The 24041-nt window shown below is 38.5% G+C and overlaps 1 protein-coding gene across 6 annotated transcripts in view; it reads left to right on the top strand.

Moving 5' to 3' along the window:
- CHRM3 (cholinergic receptor muscarinic 3) overlaps nucleotides 1-24041 on the top strand; it is a 504178-nt gene that overhangs the window by 215106 nt on the left and 265031 nt on the right. For 5 of the 6 annotated variants that reach the window (XR_005056278.2, XM_073241241.1, XM_036999344.2 and 2 more), the window contains exon 3: nucleotides 19687-19749. The gene's annotated coding sequence lies outside the window, so the exon portion shown is untranslated. The remainder of the gene's footprint in view (nucleotides 1-19686; nucleotides 19750-24041) is intronic. The other variant, XM_036999345.2, reaches the window with a different exon arrangement.

The following is a 24041-nucleotide window of genomic DNA, read 5'->3' as shown; positions in this document are numbered from 1 at the left end:
ATGCTGTTTTTCTTTTTGGGATGTGAACCCAAAATTAGGAGACTGCTACCTAAAACTATTAACAAAATCAGCAAGTGTAATTTGGGGGCATCCCCTCATCGTCTCCCATATGGCTTTCTTTCCCAGCACTCCCAGGAGGACCTAAGCAGCAGTGAAGGGATGATGTGGTATTTCATGAAGCCCAAGTCTTTGCTAGCCAGGCACAACCTGCACTTGCTTACTGTGCAGAAGCACAGGCTAAATTCTTGGTGGTTCTTACGGCTGTTTCTGCCATGCTGCTGATGAACTGTAAGGACCAACTGACAACTTGGAGCAGATCAAGCAATTTCAGAGCAACAAACTGCTGTGACTTTTAAGTAATAGAATAGGACACTGTACATCTTTATGCATTTTTAAATATAGAGTTTGTAGGAAAATGAGTATCACCCAGATTACATATTTAAATAAATCTTCCAATCTTAAGTAGTATGGAATAGGGCATAATTCATGGTCATCCCCCATACACACATACACACAGTAGACACCTAAGGAGTGACAGCTCTTAAAACAAGGATAGTTGAGTGAAAATCTATAGATTTTTATATTTTATATTTTATAAGAGACATGAAAATAAATGGGCCTATAAGGTAAAGAAAAGCAGATGCGTGTCACTATGTATGTGTGAATCTGTGTGTGTCTGCCTCTCTCCCCCACTCAGTCTTTCTGAGTGTGATGTGTTTCTTACTCTCTATTTCTCTGTCTCATTCTGTCTCATACTGTCTTTCTGTCATGCACACATAGACACATTCACACCACATTAATGGCTCTAATCACTAATCAGAAATGTAAATTCATGCAGCAATAATCAAGAAGGATGCAATGTCACATTTAAGAAAAAAAGAAAAGACTAATGTAGTTCAAATGACCCTGTGTCTTAAACGGTCAAGTTTTGTGATTTCTTAAAGACAAACTTTTGTGTCTCAAACTGGTAAATTCTACTACTACTTATCAAAAATTAATCTATGAGTTTAATCTCTGAAGAAATGCAGAACAAAGAAAGTGGCTACATATATGAACGATATTTGCAATCATACTGATCCCTTACAACTAAATAAATCAAAACATTAACTGGATAATATTAAGATGAACAATCAAAAGATACAAATGAACAATGTTACATAAATATGAAATTTTAAATAAAACTTTGAATTTAAGGTTTCATCACATTATGCATGCATTATAATGGTTGTCAGGTCACACTAGGAAGATATGGAAATAATTGTTACAATTTTAATGCTTATACAAAATAGGCTTATCCTGGGCCCAGGAAAAATAAGTCCTGAACTTAGGTTCCTACGTATTTTCTTCTCCTGTAGCTCACATTCCTAGGGACTCTTGCTGCCTTCCAGGTGGTCAAAATGCCCAACTATTACCTCATCCAACAAAACTTGTATTCCCTCAATAAAGCAGATAAATCATGTGGTTAAAGGAAAACAGTATGCTTCAATTCATACAAAGGTGGAAAGGATTTCAGGGATTACAGAGATATTTACATTTAGAGTATCTTTGAATCCCTAAATGAGTGTCTAATTGCCACAAATTCAAGTAATCTCTTTCAAAGTAATGAATATTTTAGACACAAGAGGATTAATGGAATTTTAAAAAGCAAAATGGTATACAGAGCTAGTATATTCAAATAAAAATACCCTTTTGTTAGCTTAAAAAGTATTCACTTATTTCTAGTCTATCTAAGAAGGAAAAAAGTTAATATATTTTTTCAAGTTGTTAATTACATGGTTGACTATTTCCTAATGGATAATTGTCATTTTTTTTTTAAATAGCAAGTCAAATTTTACTAGAGTCTGATTGTTTTCTTCTCCACCTTGCCTATGATTTGGGGGCAGGGGTGATCTCAATAAAAAGGGGTGTTACTAGAATGAAACCATTTCTGTAGAATCCAGATGGACCTTTCCAAAGGAAGACAGAAATACTTCCATGCTATCAGACATCCATCAGGGAAAAGTTCCGCCCCGGCCTAACCCTGAGGCTCCCTCCAGATATGAGTGACACCTTTTTCTAATGAAAGAATTTCCCTTTGCTCTTCTAACATGGGGCACAGGGACCCTCCAGACTGCTTCTGATTTAGGAACATCAAGGTATAACCTTGGTATTATGAGGCAATATGCGTTAACCGTTTACCAACCAAAGGAGTTATACAGACTGACTCAGGACATCTGAGTTTTTTCTGAAAGATACTTAACAAGAAAAACCCCAGGAAAACTGATTATGTTGTTTATACCACCAACAGTATTATATTTCTTGAGAACATCTGTACAATAGGTACTGCCAAAATTATAATTCATCCCATCAAAACTGACCTTTCCAAAAATTTAAGAGGTTGAAAGTTTAGCTAAATACAGTTTCAGGAGGTCATTAGATTTCTAAGAATACCATGGTTGCATTTCAAAATGTGGTATTTGAAAATTCATTTCTGACTATTGTTATTGAATGTCCTTTTTCTTTCCCAAATCAGTTAGCTTTTGTTGTGCAACACAGCATGTAGTATTTCCTTTTCAGAAAGATAAATTGATTTCTCATGATGACATAGAGTCACTGAACTGGGGGGAACTACTTATCCTGTCCCAAATGCAAATTCATTTTCAAGCTAGGCTAGACTGGACTAGATCTTTTTCCTGCACTGAAGCAGGAAAGACCCTGGGGCCATGTGATGCAGTATTCGCCTGAATTCCCAGAACAAAACCTCACCTGGCCAAGCAAAATTAGGAAAAACAAGTGTCAGAATACATCTGCCTTTAAGAAATCCACAGTGTATATCTCAGTTTTAATTTGAGTGTTCCTATTGTAAAGACATTGGTAACATAGTATTTGACTCAGTACTTCCCAAATTTATTTGCACACCAAATCTTTCTTGAATACAATGAAGCTCCTAAGATGTCAGGCGCAGTCTCAAAGATGCACACCACCTATGAAGAGTCTTCTGGTTGCTTGATTTTGCAACTGTAGGCACTTGACATCTTGGCCTCTTCCCAGAATGCAGACAGTGAAGGTAGCTCTCTGCAATGCCAGTAAGAGTTAAATTTTATAAACATGATTAAGTGTTGTGTCAGAAGATTTGAATCCACATTGTGGTGTTGATATATCTATATCTATATCTATATCTATATCTGTATCTATATCTATATCTATATCTATATCTATCTATCTATCTATATATTTTTTTAGAAGGCATCTCATATTTATTGATCAAATGGTTGTAAACAACAATAAAATTCTGTATAGTGGAGTCAATGCTCAATGCACAATCATTAATCCACCCCAAGCCTAATTCTCATCAGTCTCCAATCTTCTGAAGCATAACAAACAAGTTCTTACATGGTGAACGAATTCTTACATAGTGAATAAGTTCTTACATGGTGAACAGTACAAGGGCAGTCATCACAGAAACTTTTGGTTTTGATCACACATTATGAACTATAAACAATCAGGTCAAATATGAATATTTGTTTGATTTTTATACTTGATTTATATGTGGATCCCACATTTCTCCCTTTATTATTATTATTATTATTATTATTATTTTTTTTTTTAATAAAGTGATGACATGGTAGGTAGATGCAAGATAAAGGTAGAAAACATAGTTTAGTGTTGTAAGAGAGCAAATGTAGATGATCAGGTGTGTGCATGTGTTAATCCAAGCTAGACAAGGGCAATAAAACATCCACTGATGCAGAAGATTTCTCTCAACGCAGGGGGGGTGAGGTTCTAAGCCTCACCTCTGTTGATCCTCAATTTCTCACCTGATGGCCCCCCTGCGACTGTGCCTGTGTTAGGTTGTTCCTCCCTTAAGGAATCTTACCCATCTCTGGCTAACCAGTGATCTTCCGGGGACATACAGGGAAATGTAAAGTTGGTAAGTGAGAGAGAGGCCATATTGTTTGAAAAGGTTAGATTTTTACTTCTTTGCAGATTTATTCTCTGTGGCTTCTATGCCCAGCATTTGTCTTGAGGTATCTTTACCACTTGGAGGAATTATGATACTCGGTAAATTCGATATGAGGCACGAATTCTATTTAAGGGTTGTAATTAGGAAGGAAGAAGAAAAGCTATCGAAGTGGCAGGCGGAAGAAAACATGGGAAGATTGATTCTTTCTTTGACATATCTTCATGTAGAGTAACTTAAGCATGTATAGGTTTTAAGCTACTAATTAAATTGCAAACACACATTAACATAATAGGAATGCAGTTATATAACCAGAGCAGATCTATAATTACCAGCCATCTCCAGTGAAACCAAAAAAACCAGTTAGGCATCCTAGGCATTTGTGAAAATTTATCTATGATATGATGGATATTGTCCAACTGTACTTGAACAGTCTGAGAGAAATCAGACAAATTAAAACAACCCATTCCTGGGAACTGTTCACATCCCATATGTTCTTTTAACAGTAGATAGTCTATAGTTGTAAGATTTTGGAGCACTACAACTTGCACTTCTCCTAATTCTTGGTTGAGTTCCAACAGTATAGATCCAGTCAAATTTGTTGTTTTACTGTATGCACAGGCCAGCTTAGATATCTCCTTCTTCATTCCCATGGCAAGTCCAGGAATTGGTGGGATGAATGCAGCTACAGCTGTAGCAGCGCCTGGATCTTTGTTGAGGATTTTTGATGATCATCTTCTGGTATGAGTCTTCCAGACAGTGCTGATGTTGGAAGTTCTTCTTCATATGGTATCTTAGTTCATTTTCTGGGTAGCCAAATTAGACTTCAATCCTCTGTATAAACACAAACAGACCCTTTGCCCACACTTTGATATGCCCTTTATACCATTGTGTAGAACTCACTGGAGGTCACCACACAGGAACTGCTTTTTTTTTTTTCTAAGAGAAAGGAATATTATCAGAAAAATGTACCTCCATAGCCGATCATGTGACACCCTTTAAGTGATGAAAATTAAGGATATTTAAAGCATGCATTAATCGTTGATTTAGAGTTAGTTTTATTTTATCAGGGAGTAATCCCCCTTTTCTTTCTTTCTTTTTTTTTGTTATCATTAATCTACACTTACATGAAGAATAATATGTTTACTAGGCTCTCCCCTATACCAGGTCCCCCCTATAAACCCCTTTACAGTCACTGTCTATCAGCATAGCAAAATGTTGTAGAATCACTACTTGTCTTCTCTGTGTTGTATAGCCCTCCACTTTCTCCCACCACCCCCATTATGCATGCTGATCTTTATACCCTGCTTCTTCTCCCCCACCCCACTTAACCCTCCATACCCACCCATCCTCTCCAGTCCCTTTCCCTTTGGTACCTGTTAGTCCATTCTTGGGTTCTGTGATTCCGCTGCTATTTTATTCCATCAGTTTTTCCTTTGTTCTTATACTCCACAGATGAGTGAAATCATTTGGTATTTCTCTTTCTCCGCTTGGCTTATTTCACTGAGCATAATACCCTCCAGCTCCATCCATGTTGCTGCAAATGGTAGGATTTGCCCTTTTCTTATGTCTGAGTAGTATTCCATTATGTAGATGTACCACATCTTCTTTATCCATTCATCTGCTGATGGACATTTAGGTTGCTTCCAATTCTTGGCTATTGTAAATAGTGCTGCGAAAAACATAGGGGTGCATCTGTCTTTCTCAAACTTGATTGCTGCGTTCTTAGGGTAAATTCCTAGGAGGGAATTCCTGGGTCAAGTGGTAAGGCTGTTTTGAGCATTTTGATGAACTTCCATACTGCTTTCCACAATGGTTGAACTAATTTACATTCCCACCAGCAGTGTAGGAGGGTTCCCCTTTCTCCACAGCCTCGCCAACATTTGTTGTTGTTTGTCTTTTGGATGGCAGCCATCCTTACTGGTGTGAGGTGATACCTCATGGTAGTTTTAATTTGCATTTCTCTGATAATTAGCGATGTGGAATCTTTTCATGTGTCTGTTGGCCATCTGAATTTCTTTTTTGGAGAACTGTCTGTTCAGTTCCTCTGCCCATTTTTTAATTAGGTTATTTGTTTTTTGTTTGTTGAGGTGTGTGAGCTCTTTATATATTTTGGACGTCAAGCCTTTATCGGATCTGTCATTTACAAATATATTCTCCCATACTGTAGGGTTCCTTTTTGTTCTGTTGATGGTGTCTTTTGCTGTACAGAAGATTTTCAGCTTGATATAGTCCCACTTGTTCATTTTTGCTATTGTTTTCCTTGCCCAGGGAGATATGTTCAAGAAGAGATCACACATGTTTATGTCTAAGAGATTTTTGCCTATGTTTTTTTCCACGAGTTTAATGGTTTCATGACTTACTTTCAGGTCTTTGAGCCATTTTGAGTTTACTTTTGTATATGGGGTTAGACACTGATCCAGTTTCATTCTCCTACATGTAGCTGTCCAGTTTTGCCAGCAACATCTGTTGAAGAGACTGTCATTTCGCCATTGTATGTCCATGGCTCCTTTATCAAATATTAATTGACTATATATGTCTGGGTTAATGTCTGGAGTCTCTAGTCTGTTCCACTGGTCTGTGGCTCTGTTCTTGTGCCAGTACCAAATTGTCTTGATTACTATGGCTTTATAGTAGAGCTTGAAGGTGGGGAGTGAGTTCCCCCTTACTTTATTCTTCTTTTTCAGGATTGCTTTGGCTATTTGGGGTCTTGGTGTTTCCATATGAATTTTTGAATTATTTATTCCAGTTCATTGAAGAATGTTGCTGGTAGTTTGATAGGGATTGCATCAAATCTGTATATTGCTTTGTGCAGGATGGCCATTTTGATGATATTAATTCTTCCTAGCCACGAGCATGGGATGAGTTTCCATTTGTTAGTGTCCTCTTTAATTTCTCTTAAGAGTCACGTGTAGTTTTAATAGTGTAAGTCTTTCACTTCTTTGGTTAGTTTTATTCCTAGGTATTTTATTCTTTTTGATGCAATTGTGAATGGAGTTGTTTTCCTGATTTCTCGTACTGTTGGTTCATTGTTAGTGTATAGGAAAGCCACAGATTTCTGTGTGTTAATTTTGTATCCTGCAACTTTGCTGTATTCTGATATCAGTTCTACTAGTTCTAGTAGTTTTGGGGTGGAGTCTTTAGGGTTTTTTATTATAATATCATGTCATCTGCAAATGGTGACAGTTTAACTTCTTCTTTACCAATCTGGATTCCTTGTATTTCTTTGTTTTGTCTAATTGCTGTGGCTAGGACCTCCAGTACTATGTTAAATAACAGTGGGGAGAGTGGGCATCCCTGTCTAGATCCCGATCTCAGAGGAAAAGCTTTCATCTTCTCACTGTTCAGTATAATGTTGGCTGTGGGTTTATCATATATGGCCTTTATTATGTTGAGGTACTTGCCCTCTATTCCCATTTTGCTGAGAGTTTTTATCTTGAATGGATTTTTAATCTTGTCAAATGCTTTTTCATCATCTATGGAGATGATCATGTGGTTTTGTCTTTCTTTTTGTTGATGTGGTGGATGATGTTGATGGACTTTCGAATGTTGTGCCATCCTTGCATCCCTGGGATGAATCCCACTTGGTCATGGTGTACGATCCTTTTGATGTATTTTTGAATACGCTTTGTTAATATTTTGTTGAGTATTTTTGCATCTACGTTCATCAGGGATATTGGTCTGTAATTTTCTTTTTTGGTGGGGTCTTTGCCTGGTTTTTGTATTGTTGGTGATGTTGTCTTCATAGAATGAGTTTGGGAGTACTCCCTCCTCTTCTATTTTTTGGAAAACTTTAAGGAGAATGGGTATTATGTCTTCCCTGTATGTCTGATAAAATTCTGAGGTGAATCCATCTGGCCCAGGGGTTTTGTTATTTGGTAGTTTTCTGATTACCGCTTCAATTTTGTTGCTAGTAATTGGTCTGTTTAGATTTTCTGTTTCTTTCTGGGTCAGTCTTGGAAGGTTGTATTTTTCTAGGAAGTTGTCCATTTCTCCTAGGTTTCCCAGCTTGTTAGCATATAGGTTTTCATAGTAGTCTCTAATAATTCTTTGTATTTCTGTGGGGTCCGTCGTGATTTTTCCTTTCTCGTTTCTGATTCTGTTGATTTGTGTTAACTCTCTTATCCTCTTAATAAGTCTGGCTAGAGGCATATCTATTTTGTTTATTTTCTCGAAGAACCAGCTCTTGGTTTCATTGATTTTTGCTATTGTTTTATTCTTCTCAATTTTATTTATTTCTTCTCTGATCTTTATTATGTCCCTCCTTCTGCTGACCTTAGGCCTCATGTGTTCTTCTTTTTCCAATTTTGATAATTGTGACATTAGACCATTCATTTAGGATTGTTCTTCCTTCTTTAAATATGCCTGGATTGCTATATACTTTCCTCTTAAGACTGCTTTTCCTGTATCCCACAGTAGTTGGTACTTTGTGTTGTTGTTGTCATTTGTTTCCATATATTGCTGGATCTCCATTTTGATTTGGTCATTGATCCATTGATTATTTAGGACTGTGTTGTTAAGCCTCCATGTGTTTGTGAGCCTTTTTGCTTTCTTTTACAGTTTATTTCTAGTTTTATGCCTTTGTGGTCTGAAAAGTTGGTTGGTAGTATTTCAATCTTTAGGAATTTACTGAGGCTCTTTTTGTGGCCTAATATGTGGTCTACTCTGGAGAATGTTCCATGTGCATTTGAGAAGAATGTGTATCCTGCTGCTTTTGGGTGGAGAGTTCTGTAGATGTCTATTAGGTCCATCTGTTCTAGTGTGTTGTTCAGTGCCTCTGTGTCCTTACTTATTTTCTGTCTGGTGGATCTGTCCTTAGGAGTGAGTGGTGTGTTGAAGTCTCCCAGAATGAATGCATTGCATTCTATTTCCTCCTTTAGTTCTGTTAGTATTTCTTTCACATATGTAGGTGCTCCTGTGTTGGGTGCATAGATATTTATAATGGTTATATCCTCTTGTTGGACTGCGCCCTTTATCATTATATAATGTCCTTCTTTATCTTTTGTTACTTTCTTTATTTTGAAATCTGTTTGGTGTGATACTAGAATTGCAACACCTGCTTTCTTTTCTCTGTTGTTTGCATGAAATATCTTTTTCCATCCCTTGACTTTAAGTCTGTGCATGTCTTTGCGTTTAAGGTTAGTCTCTTGTAAGCAGCATATAGATGGATCTTGCTTTTTTATCCATTCTATTACTCTGTGTCTTTTGATTGGTGCATTCAGTCCATTTACATTTAGGGTGATTATGGTAAGGTATGTACTTATTGCCATTGCAGGCTTTAAGTTTGTGGTTACCAAAGGTTCAGGGTTAGCTTCTTTACTATCTTACTGTCTAACTTAACTCGGTTGTTGAGCTATTATAAACACGGTCTGATGTTGCTTTATTTCTCTACCTTCTTATTCCTCCTCCTCCCTTCTTCATATGTTGGGTGTTTTGTTCTATGTTCTTTTTAGGAGTGCTCCCATCTAGAGCAGTCTCTGTAGGATTTCCTGTAGAGGTGGTTTGTGGGAGGCAAATTCCCTCAACTTTTGCTTGTCTGGGAATTGTTTAATCCCTCCTTCATATTTAAATGAGAACCATGCTGGATACAGTATCCTTGCTTCAAGGGTCTTCTGTTTCATTGCATTAAAGATATCATGCCATTCTCTTCTGGCCTGTAAGGTTTCTGTTGAGAAGTCTGATGATACCCTGATGGATTTTCCTTTGTAGGTAACCTTTTTTTTCTCTCTGGCTGCCTTTAATACTTTGTCCTTGTCTTTGATCTTTGCCATTTTAATTATTATGTGTCTTGGTGTTGCCCTCCTTGGATCCTTTGTCATGGGACTTCTGTGTACCTCTGTGGTCTGAGAGGCCATTTCTTCCCCTAGTTTGGGGAAGTTTTTGGCAATTATTTCTTCAAAGACACTTTCTATCCCTTTTTCTCTCTTCTTCTTCTGGTACCCCTATAATGTATATATTGTTCCATTTCAATTGGTCACTCAGCTTTCTTAGAATTCTTTCATTCGTGGAGATCCTTTTATCTCTCTCTGCATTAGCTTCTCTGCATTCCTGTTCTCTGTTTTCTAGTCCATTAATGGTCTCTTGTGTCTCGTCCATTCTGTTTTGATGTCCTTCCAGAGCTTGTTTTATTTCTGTATTCTCCTTCCTTAGTTCTTGCATATTTCTCTGCAAATCCATCAGGATGGTTATGACTGTTGTTTTGAATTCTTTTTCAGGAAGACCGGTTAAATCTATCTCCTCAGGTTCCTTCTCAGGGGAAGGTGTAGCAGATACCAAAGCTGTCTGGGTTAATCTTGTCTGGATCATATTTTTTTGCCTTTTCATGTTGACAGGTGCTATTGATTGTCAGCTGGGAGGGCCAAACTTTTCACTTGCTACTGGCCTTTCTTTACGGGGACAACTGCGACCCCTAGTGGCTTGTGTTGGGTAATTGCGTGTAGACTGGGTCTTTGTGTCTTGCCCGGCCTGTATGGAGGAATCTCCCTTTCTGAGGGCGTGGCCAGCCTTAGGCTGCTTCTCTGCTTTCTCCGTGCCCCAGTGGGGTAATGGACGGTGGTCTCTTTGGCTGTTTACCTCCGTGAGGGGTCTGAGAGCTGTTGCCCAGGGGGTTAGTGCGCCCGGTTTTCCCTGTAATTTCCAGCTACTGGACTGTGACCTGTGTTATTTCCATCCAGCTGTTGCATCCCTGTCCCTTTAAGAGTTTCAAAAAGCACTCGCTTTTCTTTGTCACAGGGGCATCAGCTTCGGGACCCGCTAACCAGTCCTGCTGCCCTGTTTCCCTAGTATCCAGGACCCCACGCATGCACTGTGTCTGCGCTCTGGTGCAGATGGCTGGAGCTGGGTGTTCAGCAGTCCTGGGCTCCCTCTCCGTCCCCCCTCTGACTCCTCTCCTCCCGCCAGGAGCTGGGGGGAAGTGTTCTCGGGTCCCGCCATGCCCGGGCTTGTATCTTACCCCTTTCACCAGGCGCTGGGCTCTCGCACGTGTGGATGTAGTCTGGCTGTTGTCCTGTGTCTTCTGGTCTCTCTTTTAGGATTGGTTGTATTTGTTGTATTTTCAAAAATATATATATTTTTGGGAGGAGATTCCCACTGTCCTACACACACTGCCATGTGTGCTCTGCCTCGATGTATCTGTATTTTTAAAAGTATAATTATATACAGCACACTGTAAATGATGTAGAGTTCCAATATTAATTTCCATTGCTTTACACACATACACAATTACAATCATAGATGAGACAGGCACCATGTTGGCCCACTGGGCGTTCCTTTTGTGTCTAGGCTGAAGAGCTTTGTGACCAGCCTTTTTATGACCTCCCGGGTTGTTGTTTGATGCCAGTGTCCTTATGTATCCTGCTTACCTTGTATCTCATAGTAACATTTCTAAACCTTCTCAGTCTCTACCGGCAGTTGTTGGATTTCTTTGTTTGTGTTTGTTTGTTTGTTTAATCAGCTACACTCCTAAGGAGTCTGGCTTATCTGCTGGACTCTGAGTGGTTCCTGCCAGTCAGAATTTACCAGGCACAATTTGTTATTTGTGCTGGACTCAGCCATATGTCTACCTGGACAGAAACATGGATTCAGAGCAGAGGTGGGGCACATGTCCTTACTGATAATCTTGTGAAGGAGATGACACATGAATAGACAAGTGGGGATAGCTTTACTTATGGGGAGTGTGGTAGCCACAGATGAAGCTAGCAGCCCAGAGTAGAAACATGGGGAAAGAAGAAACTGAGACATTCCAGGCATGGAGGATCTTGTCTGCCTTGGAGAGGTCTTAGGGCTTAATATTTTAGGGGATGTGTTTTCAAGTTACTTTTTCATCAGAATGTACAATAAGGCCATTTAGAAAAAAAAACTTCTACAATCAGAGTGTAAGATAGAGAAAAAAGTCTGCACACATTCCCATCATTCTAAAGAGAAACACATTATCACTGAAATGTAGTATTCAGCTTCAGACCATGGATGATAAAACCAAGGCACTGAATCAAGTCCAGACTCAGCTACTGCTAAAGACCCAACGTGGAAATTTCCTATGAGTACTAAAATAAAGTGTAAAAAAAAAAAAAGTTATTTTCCAAATAAGCAAATCCCCAGGTGAAGAGTAAAATCTACATTCATTGTTATCATATTTTATTTTTATTTTTAAGAATATATCTGCCTAAGGTGTTTTAAACTAAGATGATGTAATTACTAATTCTTCATCACCTAGTCAATTCCAAAGTGTAGTTAGTTGATGAGCTTGGCTGCCCCAATACCAAGGAAAGGTCTTGGTGTGCTAATCCACTACTGGTCCCTTAAGATATTTTTGATTCCTAATGGAAACACCCAAAAGAATATCCCTTATATGAATACAGACTCCTGGTATATTCCCCTTAATTTTGTTCTCTGTAAACACTAATATTTGATCAGGCTTTGTAACCCCGTTTTGACCAAAAATAAGAAATTTTCCTTCCTGGTTTTCACATTCATATTATGACTTAACTTCAGAAAGAGAAAGAGACTGAAATTTAAGGACTATAATTGTAAGCCACCTGTGCTGAGACTGCTGAAAGGTTACAAGAAGACAAGGGTGATTAACATTTCCAAGCACCTGAACTGAGCCATTCTAGGTGAAGAATAGTATTTTAAAGATATAATATTGTTTATAAAATTAAGGAACTACAAGACCTTTTGCTTTTTTCAGATATTTTTTGAACTTTTAAAGAATACAGGAAACCATTTGGTGGGCTAGACATTTTTTAAATTATGGTCTTAAGGGTAAAATAATAGCAATGACTTTTAAATCAGAATGTGTTTTTCCACATAGAGCAAATTACCGAATGGAGCATTTACTCATTTTCATGCAATTCAACACAAGCCTTTAAAATATCCTTTCTCTGAATACTAGTTACTGTTGTTTTTCCTAAAATATATTTTTCCCAAGGATTATCTCTCTCCTATGCCACAGCAATGGAACATTGGCCAAAGATAGTTTCCAGTCTGTCCTTAGCACAAGACTTTCTCTGGGACCCAACGTATATGAAAGAGATAGCTCTGAGAACACTGATTTTCTTGCCAAAAATCACATAGATTTATCAATCGATTGAAAGATAGAAAGACAGATAACATTCAGTAATGGTGAAGAAAGTGGGAAACAAAATTGCTATCACCTTTTTGATAAGTAACTGGCATTATGAACTAAAATATAAAATATGAGGATCTTGTGACCCATAAATTATAATTTTAGGAAAACACAACTGCAAAAATGAGCATATATATATATATATATATATACACAAGGATTATTATTGCTAAATTGTTTATTGTAGAAAGAAAGAAAATAATAATTACATAAACAGTAAAAGGATTAAATAAATCATGGCACATGTGCGCTGAGGTGGGTTTACCAGCCCTTATAAAGTATGAGTTAGATCCATATGGGTTGATGAGGAATAGGTGATATATTGTTTAATGGAAAGTACATGTGCACAATAATCTGTATGATCGGGTAGTAGTGAGGGAAATGGGTGTGCTGAATGAGGAAACAAAGCATATGGACAGCTACACATCAGAGTGCTAGCTAACATTCAAGGTTATTAAATTTGGGAGTGAAAATGAGGGAAGAGAAAAATACTCATTTTTTCCCTTTATGTAACTAGGTATTATTTATTAAATGAGCTTTATTACTTTATAGCTAAAAACTGAAAAGCATTTTTTTATAAATTCTCATACATGAATGGTTATTTAATTCTGTGCTTATGAATTGTTAGGTTGCCTGGAATTAAGGCTGACACAGGTTAAATCCCCAGAACAACGGATAGCAGAAGCTGGTGAACAGAGCAGCCTCCTGCCTCACCTCTGTGTGCCTTCCACTCTGTCTCCACAGACTCCTTAGAATTGTAAATAAAGTGGTCTCCTAGGTTTACCCACAAATGCATATATCAACTCAGAAACCACTGTATATCCAATGGGGATAAAAAAGTACGAAATATTAGTTTTGCTGTATAAAAGGAAAAGTGAAATTTTGTTAAACTATTGTTCATCTTCCTGCCCCCTCATTTCTTCCAGGAGTACAGATTAACTGCTTTTTGTCCACCCTACCTCAGCAGTTGTAGAAATATCATGATGAATCACATATAATAAATGACTCTTTCACTCTTTGATTCAGATACAGGACCCACATGATATCCATTGCTATGAATTGCCTTCCAATTAATTATGTTATGAAAAGAGCTAAGGTTTCAAGATTTGTGTTTTTTTATCCTTATGTTGAAAGATGTTAGCAAATGGGGGTGTTTCTATTTTGTCATCATACATATTCTACTCTAAGTTCAATTTTCATTTTAAACCTGACACTAAGACAAAATTCAGAAATGGTAGGACTTGGTCTAAGTGACCTTTAATTCTTTTCAACTCCTACAATCTGTGATTTTATAATTTTAAAGAAAAATAAAAGCCAAAATACAGGTAAAGCTCCAGTATTTTTGTTCACAGTAAAACAATATCAAATTAATAGTGTATTAGCCTGCATGGGCTGCTGTAACAAAGAGAACAAATGTTCAAGCAACCAATCAAGCTTGTCATCTCTACCTCTTCTTATAAGGGCACCAATCCTATCAGATCAGGGCCCCACCCTTATAACTTTATTTAACCCTAATTACCTCCTTAAAGGCCACATCTCTAAATATAGTCTTCAGCATATGAATTTGAGGGAGATACAATTCCCTCCATAATAGGGAGAAAAATAAACAGGATACTATAGGATACTAAAATTGTGTATATTTTATGCTGTTTCCCCTTTCTAAGTTTTCTCTGCACCTTTTAGTGAAACCAATAAATTGAAGTGACATTAACTGCCTACTCTAGCCAGCAGGCATAATCTATAGAATATGATTCTATATGGCCATATATTATTGCATTTAGTTGTTAAAATGTCTTTATATTTAACGTGCCATGTGAAATATGTACCTATATCTTTCTAAAAAGGGATATTTAAAATTATGTCTTTTTTACAGTTTTTCTTTTATCTTTAGTGTGATTTAATGCCGAAAAAACTGGTTAAACCTCAATTAGGTGTAAGAAATCATAAGTTTCTGTTATTTAACTGGGGCTATAGACAAACTAGTTATTTGGTGTTAAATACTTTTTATTTTTAATGATTTATTGAAAAATGAAATATATAAGAACACGAAAGCCACATCTAATCATAGAAAGAGCTGACCAACAAGCATGAGTATTATCAGTGAAGTTCCTTTCATCCACTTCTGTATGTGTACAGTGAAAGGTAAAATTACAAAGCTAGGATTTGTAAAGCCCTCTTCACATTGTTTTGTACGTCTGGTTGAATGTAGTCTCCAATTTTTCTCTCCACCGTGTGAGATGAGGTCTGCTGAGACTGGATGGACAAGCAGTCCTTTCCCATGGGTTGGGTAAAGTTTTCTTCACCCATTACTGCTTTCTGCCAAAACTGAAATGCAGAGCAATACTGTCCTCTTCACTTGTTTGTTGATATTGTCTGGAATTTCCAGAACTGTTACAATGAGACTTTGTAAGAATCTCAGTATCTGCTGCTGCTGGTGTCTGGCTCAGGAAGCTCTAAGAATTGAAAACTGTCAGCCTGTAAGACTCAGGCCTGCTCCGTCTGTACAGCAAATAAGGAGATTCATCCCTTCCACTTGATGGGAACTGTAACTGCCAAGTGGTCTGGGGTAGGTCTTCCTGAGACAGGGTTTGTAATTTATCTTCCTCAAATCCTGCTTTGCTTCCTCATTCTTATTGAAAATAGATGTCCCCTGCCCCCACCCCCCACTCACCGACCACCAACCCTCAGCTCACCTCCTCTGAAGGTGAGGGACTGAATAATTGCTTCACTATTACCAGTCCACTCATCCCAGAAGACTAAGCCTTACCCAAGTTCCCAGCCACTGGCTGAGGGCTGGTCAGCTTATACAAGCCACTGAGTCTGCTACCACCGTGAGGGCAAGTACACCTTGCCATGAAGACTTTTGAAGCTCTGCTCACCATCAATCAGTCTGGCCTGCTGGACGTCATCCAGGGTTTGCAGTGTCTCCTTAGACACTGCAATGTGCCGTTCCCACTGCAGTGTAGCATTCTTGAGGACACGCAGCTGGAGCCTGTCTACCGTAGAGTACGTCTCCACTGTGAACTCCTGTTGTGCCACTCTAATCAAGGCCAGCTGAATATCAAAACAGGCCAACAACTTCTAAAAAGCATTGTGGAGATTGCCGAACCTCTACCCATTCAAAATAGGAATTGTGTTCATTTTATAACTTGGAATGGACAAAGAAGGAGAATGGTGAATGGCAAGAGATGAAGCTACATCAAGTTTTGTCCCAGTACACCCTTTGGAGCTGTGGTTCTCCTACGCAGAGTAAGCAGGCATCAGTCTATCTGTGAAATGCAAATAACAATGGATAGGGTTGTGACAATTAAATTGCTGAGCGTGTGTAAAGGGCTTGGAACAGTGCCTGGAACGCGGTGAGCATTCAGTAAATACTTTGTGCTGTTGTGACCACTACTATCATGTGCAATTTGATATGAAAAGGATGCAAGCCTGAATCTCCACTTCACCAGGCACTTACTGGACAACTTTGTGACGGTTATTTGATCCTGAGCCTCACCTGCAAATTGGAAATAATAACAAAGGAATGAGTGATTTCATTCATAAGAACTAATTCATGTTTTAATTAGTTCTCTTCCTCCCTCTCTAGATGGGACGGCTTAACAATGAGAAGTCAGACTCTGGTGGGAACAAATCATAGTAGAAAACAACACTAGAATGAACACAGATATTTAGTGATACTGGTTTTGAATAAGAATTTATTCAATAAATACACCAGACTTAGTGTGATATATACATTTTTGGAACTGTATTTGTCCTATTCCCATAAAACAAATTGTTAGGGTCAACTTTATCAAAGCACCTGTTATTTTGGTCTTCAGATAAGGCAGGTTAAAAAATAAAGATACAGTGTGAAATTAAAAAGGGGAATATCCTAGGTCCTGCCTAAGAGTCTAGGATGTAATTTCAGCTGAATACAAAAGTTAATTAAGCTTATTTCAAGACTGTAAGCAGATATAACACTAAATCAGATGGCTGTAGATTCATTTATCATCCAGTTAGATTTTAAAACATCTACTCAGATGTTTTGCATCTTTCTAGAGATAAGAGCAGTATGCATGCTCAAAATAATTAAAAAGTAAGCAAATGTGGTTTTTGGAAAGTTAAAAGGAAATGAGACAATTCAGATGATCATCCTAAAAATCCAGAACTGCTTCCTTGTTCACCACTATAAATACACAAAAATGTGACATAAAGAAGCAAATACTTGAAAGACATCAACAAAAGATCCTACCTTTCTAATGATACATCCTACATCAAAGTAATATTATATTGGCCTATTGAAAGCAGCCTCTCATCTAGTCTTCCATAATTATTATTCTGTCTCTGGCTTTGTTTTCCCCTTTGTTTGGCTAACTGCATAATTATGACAACAATCTGGAATCACCAATCATATTCTGATTCTGTAACCTTTCGAACCATGTTTGCTAGGATTTAGAGGAGCCTGTCATCTATGCTCAGAGATTTGAAGCTCAGACCTAAATGAATATCATGCACAATTAATTTGCAATAGAATGAATTTGAAGCTAGGCTGAAAGCCAGTTCCCTCACTGGTTTTCAAAATGGAATGCTTTGCTGAGTCTAAATGCTTTGCTGGAGAAACCTAGAGACCCTTCAGCATGCTCCATCTCAGTTACTGTTCTCCAGTTCAATATGTGAATAAGATACTTCTATTAATAAATGCTTTAACTGCATAGTATTTAGTTCTATTTTATCACTAATGGTGCAACTTAATTTTATACTACTGAGAAATATTGCTTATTTTAAATGATTTGAATCAATACACAGATATGTTGGGACTCCTAATTGCATTGTTTGCACTGGATAATTGTTAATTTCAGTAATAAAATCCATATAACAAATATTTATTGAGCAACTACTATGTGCCATACACATGGTAGGTTGTAGGGAGAGGATGGACCAGCACTTAGTGGAATTCACAGAGCAGTCACTCTGTGGCTCATTAGATTCAGTAAGGAATCCATGTGAAAGATGAATTCTAGCTTGCTGGCATGCCTGCCCTGCCGTAAGGCAGAAAATGCCTACTCGATCGAGACAAGGGACTGATATGGTTGTCTTCCCACTGAAATAGTGCTTTATGGCTTAGCCATCACTTCCCCTAAAAGGAATGAGAGGAATAATACTGTTGAATTTTATCTTCAATTTCCAGTTGTATAGATACTATTTCCTGAAAAGATACAAGTATCTAAGAGTCAAGACAATTCATGGAAAGAATCAGACAGCCAGGATCCAAGTGACCTCTGCTCACTCACACCCTCTACCTCAGTTTCCCCCGAGTGAATGGATCTCATGAGATGACGAGCTCCAGCATTTGCTTCCTTAGGACACATTCCTCAGACAGGGGATCCCGGGGATCTCTGAGAGGTCAGGTGCCCTCCTGTTGCCAAAAAAGGGAGACAGTCCTTTAGTGATAGGCCAACACTAGGAGCAATAGCAGGTCCCAGCAGAGCTCCTGAGAGGGAGAGGCTCTCAAGGCAGGAGAAAGGGACACTGAGGTGGCAAAGAGGCCATGCTCTGTAGGATAGTGCTTCTCAAACTGATGAAGGACTGATGTTTTTCTTTCTTTTCTTTTTTCCTAAACCTTTGCAGATTGATATTTACAAAAAGACATGCAAAGTACAAATCCATCTTCTAATCATGAATTGTGTCTCTCCACCTCTGCCCATGCCTTGTTGCATACTCTGAGGCTGCACTAAAGCTCCTCCCCTCCTCCTTGCTGAGGACACCTTCCCCGATACCCCTGGAAGCATTCACATCCAGTCCCCGCCCCCTTATCCCATATCCCACCACTGTGCTGCACACACTGCAAAGTCCTGCTTTTAAAAATCCCACGCCGTCTTCCCAGGTCTCGTCCTCTACTCCTCCGGCTGCACTGCACTGCTGCTTCCTGCCCCTCTTTCCTCAGGGACGCTTTTCACAGGACACACTTCTTCATCCTCCCCTTATGCGACTTGGTGCCTCTTTTTCTTTCTCTAGGTCAGCCTTTGAAAAGAGATGCTTTCCTAAGGTTCTGGGCTGAATTTCAGGCTCTGTACACTTTTAAAATGTGAATGTCAGTGTCTGAAATGGGGTAGAAGATTTTCTTTAAGATGTGAATCGCTCTCATATGAGAACTGGATTGATCATAAGATAACTGTGTAAACGTCCCATAGTGTCTGAGAGCAGAAGCGGACTGGGACTTCTAAGAGTCTATTCCCACGACCTTCTCTTTGAAAGTAGAAGGTACTAACTTCCCTTTTGCTAAAAATGTGAGGCGTTCTATCATGTAAAATTAAGGGATAAGCAACTTCTGTTTTCTCTTCTTCTCACTTTATGTCCTTTCACTGTGACTAGAGCTTTGGCAGGTATGAGGAGTGGAACTATAGAAGGAGCCGTTTGTATAAAATTGGTAGATGTGTTCCTTTCTCCCATGACAGGTACCTTAACCCTCTGACCACCCACATCCTTGTCAGTTACATGAGGTGGTTGGGCACCATGATCACTTTCATTAGAAAATTCTGTAATTTTTTACATTTCCTCAAATCATTTTGTATGACGTATTGACTTTCTCTTTCCCAGGGTCCTGGCCAAATGTTAACTCCAATTTCCTATTCTCTTCTAGCACCTACATTCTGATCAGAGGCCACAGAGATGATATTCAGAACTTCCACTAAGGTACTGTAAGGTAAGATCTTTTTTGAGTTGAGTTCTTGGCTATAAAAAAATTTTTTATGGCTTGATTTGTGAAACAGATTAATGAGGAATAGGAATTGCTACATCGGTGTTATTTAATCCAATTTATAACTGCTACTGTGAGCACCTTAACATAAATGTACAGTTATGCTTAATCTTTCTGTGCCTTAGTAAAGATACTTTTTTGCTTATTTGCTCAGTAGATTAAAAATTACAATGAAGGCATGCTCATTAAAATATGAAATAAGCTGATTTAATTTCACATACACATTTGTTAAGTGCAGCAATATGGGAGTTTTTGAAATCATGCAAAATGTTTGAATTTTTAGCCTACATAGGACCTTACACCTTGTCTAACTTATAGAAGCTTAAATATTACCCCTTGATTTATATGTAGTGGGTCATTCAGAATGCTGAACATAGTCTGATTGTGAATATAAACAGCAACAATGTGGAAAAGCTCAATCCTTTTTAAATGTTATGGTTAACACTACTATATTCAGCAGACAAGGCTAATAGCCTACCCAATAATCCATTTTCACCTTCTTCCTTCCTAAAAAAAAATCCTTATGTTTTGAAGAACAGTAAAGTGCCTAGTTCAAAAACCTTCACCTTCCCAGACTTCTTTACTGCAGCCATGTGACCCAGTTCTGGTGCATGAGCTCTGGGTGATGGGGTCCAGGTAGGGCTTCCCTTCCTGAATTAATTTAAGAGCAGAGCTTCAAGAGGAGAATATTTTTGGAACATTTCATTTGTTATTACACCATCTTCCTACTTAGTAAGCAGTTTTAAAATTTGTAGCTACCAAATTTTAATTTATAGAGGAGACTGAGCAGTGACACAGAGAGGTCAATATCATTGAAAGAATCTGTTACCTACATTTCCTGAGATAAGGGGCACTCCAGGCCACGCAGGATCACATGGGAACCACCAGGTTTGCTCAGGAGACAGGAGACAGGAAAGAGGAGAAAGTCTAGGTCAGAGTCTTAATTGGGAGTTTCTGCAGGAAAAGCAGAAAGTCTAGGAGTGGCCATTTAGTACAATGCCGTTGAGCTCTGGGCTGTAAGGGTGTTCTGTGGTTGCCTGGTATCTATCCCTGGGTTGATTTAGGGCAGAGGAAGTACTGGCTTGGTTTGTGAGAGTTAGGTAAGAAGGTGGTTGGGACTATAGACTCAGGATCGGTTGATTTACATACAAAAGATGTACTCTAGACGAAGCCCTTTGCTATAGCTAAGCTTTGGCTACCCCTGGGACAGCCAGCCTTTCCCTGGCCAGTAGGCTTTTCAGATGTCTAAACAATACAGAAAAAAAAAAACATGATTAATACAAGTGTCCCATCTTATAATCACAAGAACAAAAGCCACAACCAGAGATACTGGAACAGAAAGGTAAAGCAAACTTGACTCCTAGCTGATGTTCTCGAGCTCTAGTGAGCCTCCTGTCAGATTGCTGTTGGATGAATCAAATAAATCCCTGACCTGTTAGGTCTCCTAAGCCTAACATCAGAGACAAATGCAGACAAAGCTGATTCACCAACGTTTGTATCTGGGCATCGTGCTGGACACGCTTCTGTACCCTACTGAGTCTTTATAGTAGTGCTACTGTTATACTAATGGTAAGTAGTATTATCCCCATTTTACACATGAGGAAACTGATGCTTTGAGATGTTGAGAACTTTGTCCTCTGATAGTAAGTGTCAATGGCGAGGTTTGAACTTGCACCTGTCAGATGCCCTTTCCTGTACTCTGCTACCCCAGTGCTGGTCCCAGCAGTATGATTCCAGGAGCCTTTGCTACAGCTGGCCACATCTGATAGCTAGTCCATGGCATCCTCCATTCAGTAAATGCTCTTCAGTAACACAGAAATTGCATTAGATTATCCACTTATAATAATAATAAGTGAGCTGAAGCTATTCCGTATTTTTTAAAAAAAGGAAAGAGAAAATGCTGGTATGGGGGAATCAAGATGAATTGGAATTGCTTATGAAACCAGGTGAAGGAAATATTAATTCCAGGTTTCTTCTTTTGTTTTTTGTTGTTTCAAAATAAAAGTTTAGAATTAATGGTCTAAGTACAACCCTTAAAACTCAGCTTTTTGCCTACACTCCTAATATTAAACATTCTCTTTTTAGCAATCTCCAATTACTTCACTCATACCTATTAGATTCAGAAAAAAAATACAAGTAAAAAATAAATTATATAATGAAATCCCTTTCCAAAGAAAGTCATGCAAGATACTGAATAAGGTACTGAGATGAGCCAGGGGAGGAGGTGCTGGATAATGGAAAAGTCCCTGGCCTGGAAAATATAAGGTGGGAGTGCAGGTGACAGCCAGCTCTTGGGAGGCTTAAAAAAGCTGGCTCACCTCTCTGGACCTTTGTTCTTTATTTTGTAAATTGAGGGTGTAAGATGTCCTGATATTCTCTTACTATAAAACAATAAGCTTACCCTGTTGAATCTCCTTTGCTCAAGCAGGGAAATGTAGTGACTAAAGCCAACCTTTTCCTCTCTGGCCATTAAACCTAAGAGATATCAGTCATTTTCCTTTCCCTTTCCTTTTTTTCATGTATATACATCTTGAATCTTTTCATTTCTTTCTGTCTCCTGTTCTGTCTCTTCTTACTCCAACTCATCATTCTGTCTTTCCTGGACAGCTCTTTGGTGGTCTCCTGACCTCCCTTCCCACCTTACCAAAATCCATTCTGGCACAACTACCAGGGCGTGAGGAACCTCGTGGAGTCTTGTCACTGCTCTGTTTGAGGCCTGCTTCAACTCCGTCCTGTACATTCAGAGTGCAGCTCAAGCGCATGACTGTGACTTACATGTTTGATACGATCAGGTTTCTACTTGTACCTTTTCTCCCTGGCTTCAACTCCAGTGTCCTCGTCTTTTTTTTCTGTTTTGAATGTTGCCCTGTGTTCTTTTCCCCTGGGGCTCTGGCACTGTGTCCCTGACTGGCAGTGCCCTGGCGCTGGCCCAGCTCAGATCTCAGCTCCTCTCTCACAATATGAGCTCTAGCCCAGGCACTCAAATTTAATTCCTTGTAAAAATTAGAAGTTTAATTTTAAGACATATTAAAATACTTCCATATGGAAAAATTGCTTACATATATGTAGCTTAAGGGATTTAGGTAAGAGATGAGGAATTCAGCCACATTTGTCTATAGTTTTTTTGTTTCTGTCTCACTGTAATATGATCTGAGCTCCATGAGGGCAGGACCTTGTCTGTTTTCCTCACTGCCAAAACCCCAAAGTCTTTAAGGATACCTCTGCCCTGAAAGAAACTTAGTAAATAGTGATTGGATGAATCAGTGTAGAGGCAGACAATGCCACAGATCAAATATCCCAAAAGAAGGTAAGCAGGGCTTAAAGATGTCCCCATCAGGCCTATTGCTTCAACAGGAAGGAACGGGTAAAAATAGAAGCAAAGATTCAAAAAATTTCTGGTAAGAGGGACAGATAGCAATGCATACAGAAAACAGCACTGAATCCCCGGAGAGATAGCCTCAGGTGCTCTTGCTAGCAGCATTTCCGATCTGTGATGATGGGACCTAAGTGTAGCACATAGACCATCAGAAACGTTTGTTGAAAGAAGGCCCAAAAGAATGAAATAATAAATTATGGAACTGCTAAGAGTGAAACTTTGCCTTTTTTCAATGGACATAATACTTCCTTGAAACCAGTATTTAGTCCATGTTAGTCACAGATATTCCAAACACAGCTGAGTGTGAAAAATATTCCACGAAACAGAATCCAGTTATTTCCATCTTCCAGTAAATTGTCACAGTGACTCTCCAGAATGGCACACCATGCTAATGTATTAAAATGCTGATGGGAAAACGGGAACTAGACAAATGTCTTATCTGTCAATTAAAGGATGTAGCCTTATAGTTAGATTATAGCAATTCGGGGTTTTTTTGTTTCCTGCCAATTGAGATTTGACAGCTGTTTATAAAATATTTACATTCTGATTTCAGTCACATTGACAGCACTTTTGGTTCTTTAGAAGATGGTAATTACATGTTAGGAAGATGTTAAAAAAAAACTTTGAAGCTGATCTGTTGAGGGGAGAAATCTGTTTTTAAAATTGCACAAAGGAAGGAAATCTACTTTATTAAAGGATGTGCTTCCAATAAAAGTAAAAAATAACAGCCATTTGTGGTCCAGAGACATCCAAAGACATCAGCTCTGTCCGGCTGGATACATGCCACTCACTTTTTGTCACTTTATTATACACAGGTAATATTTGTATGGTACATGTGTAAATTAGATAGGATTTGAGGGCG

This window comes from Manis javanica, chromosome 7 (assembly GCF_040802235.1).
Source record: "Manis javanica isolate MJ-LG chromosome 7, MJ_LKY, whole genome shotgun sequence".
Taxonomy (NCBI): domain Eukaryota; kingdom Metazoa; phylum Chordata; class Mammalia; order Pholidota; family Manidae; genus Manis; species Manis javanica.
This window is presented reverse-complemented; position numbering and strand designations above follow the sequence as displayed.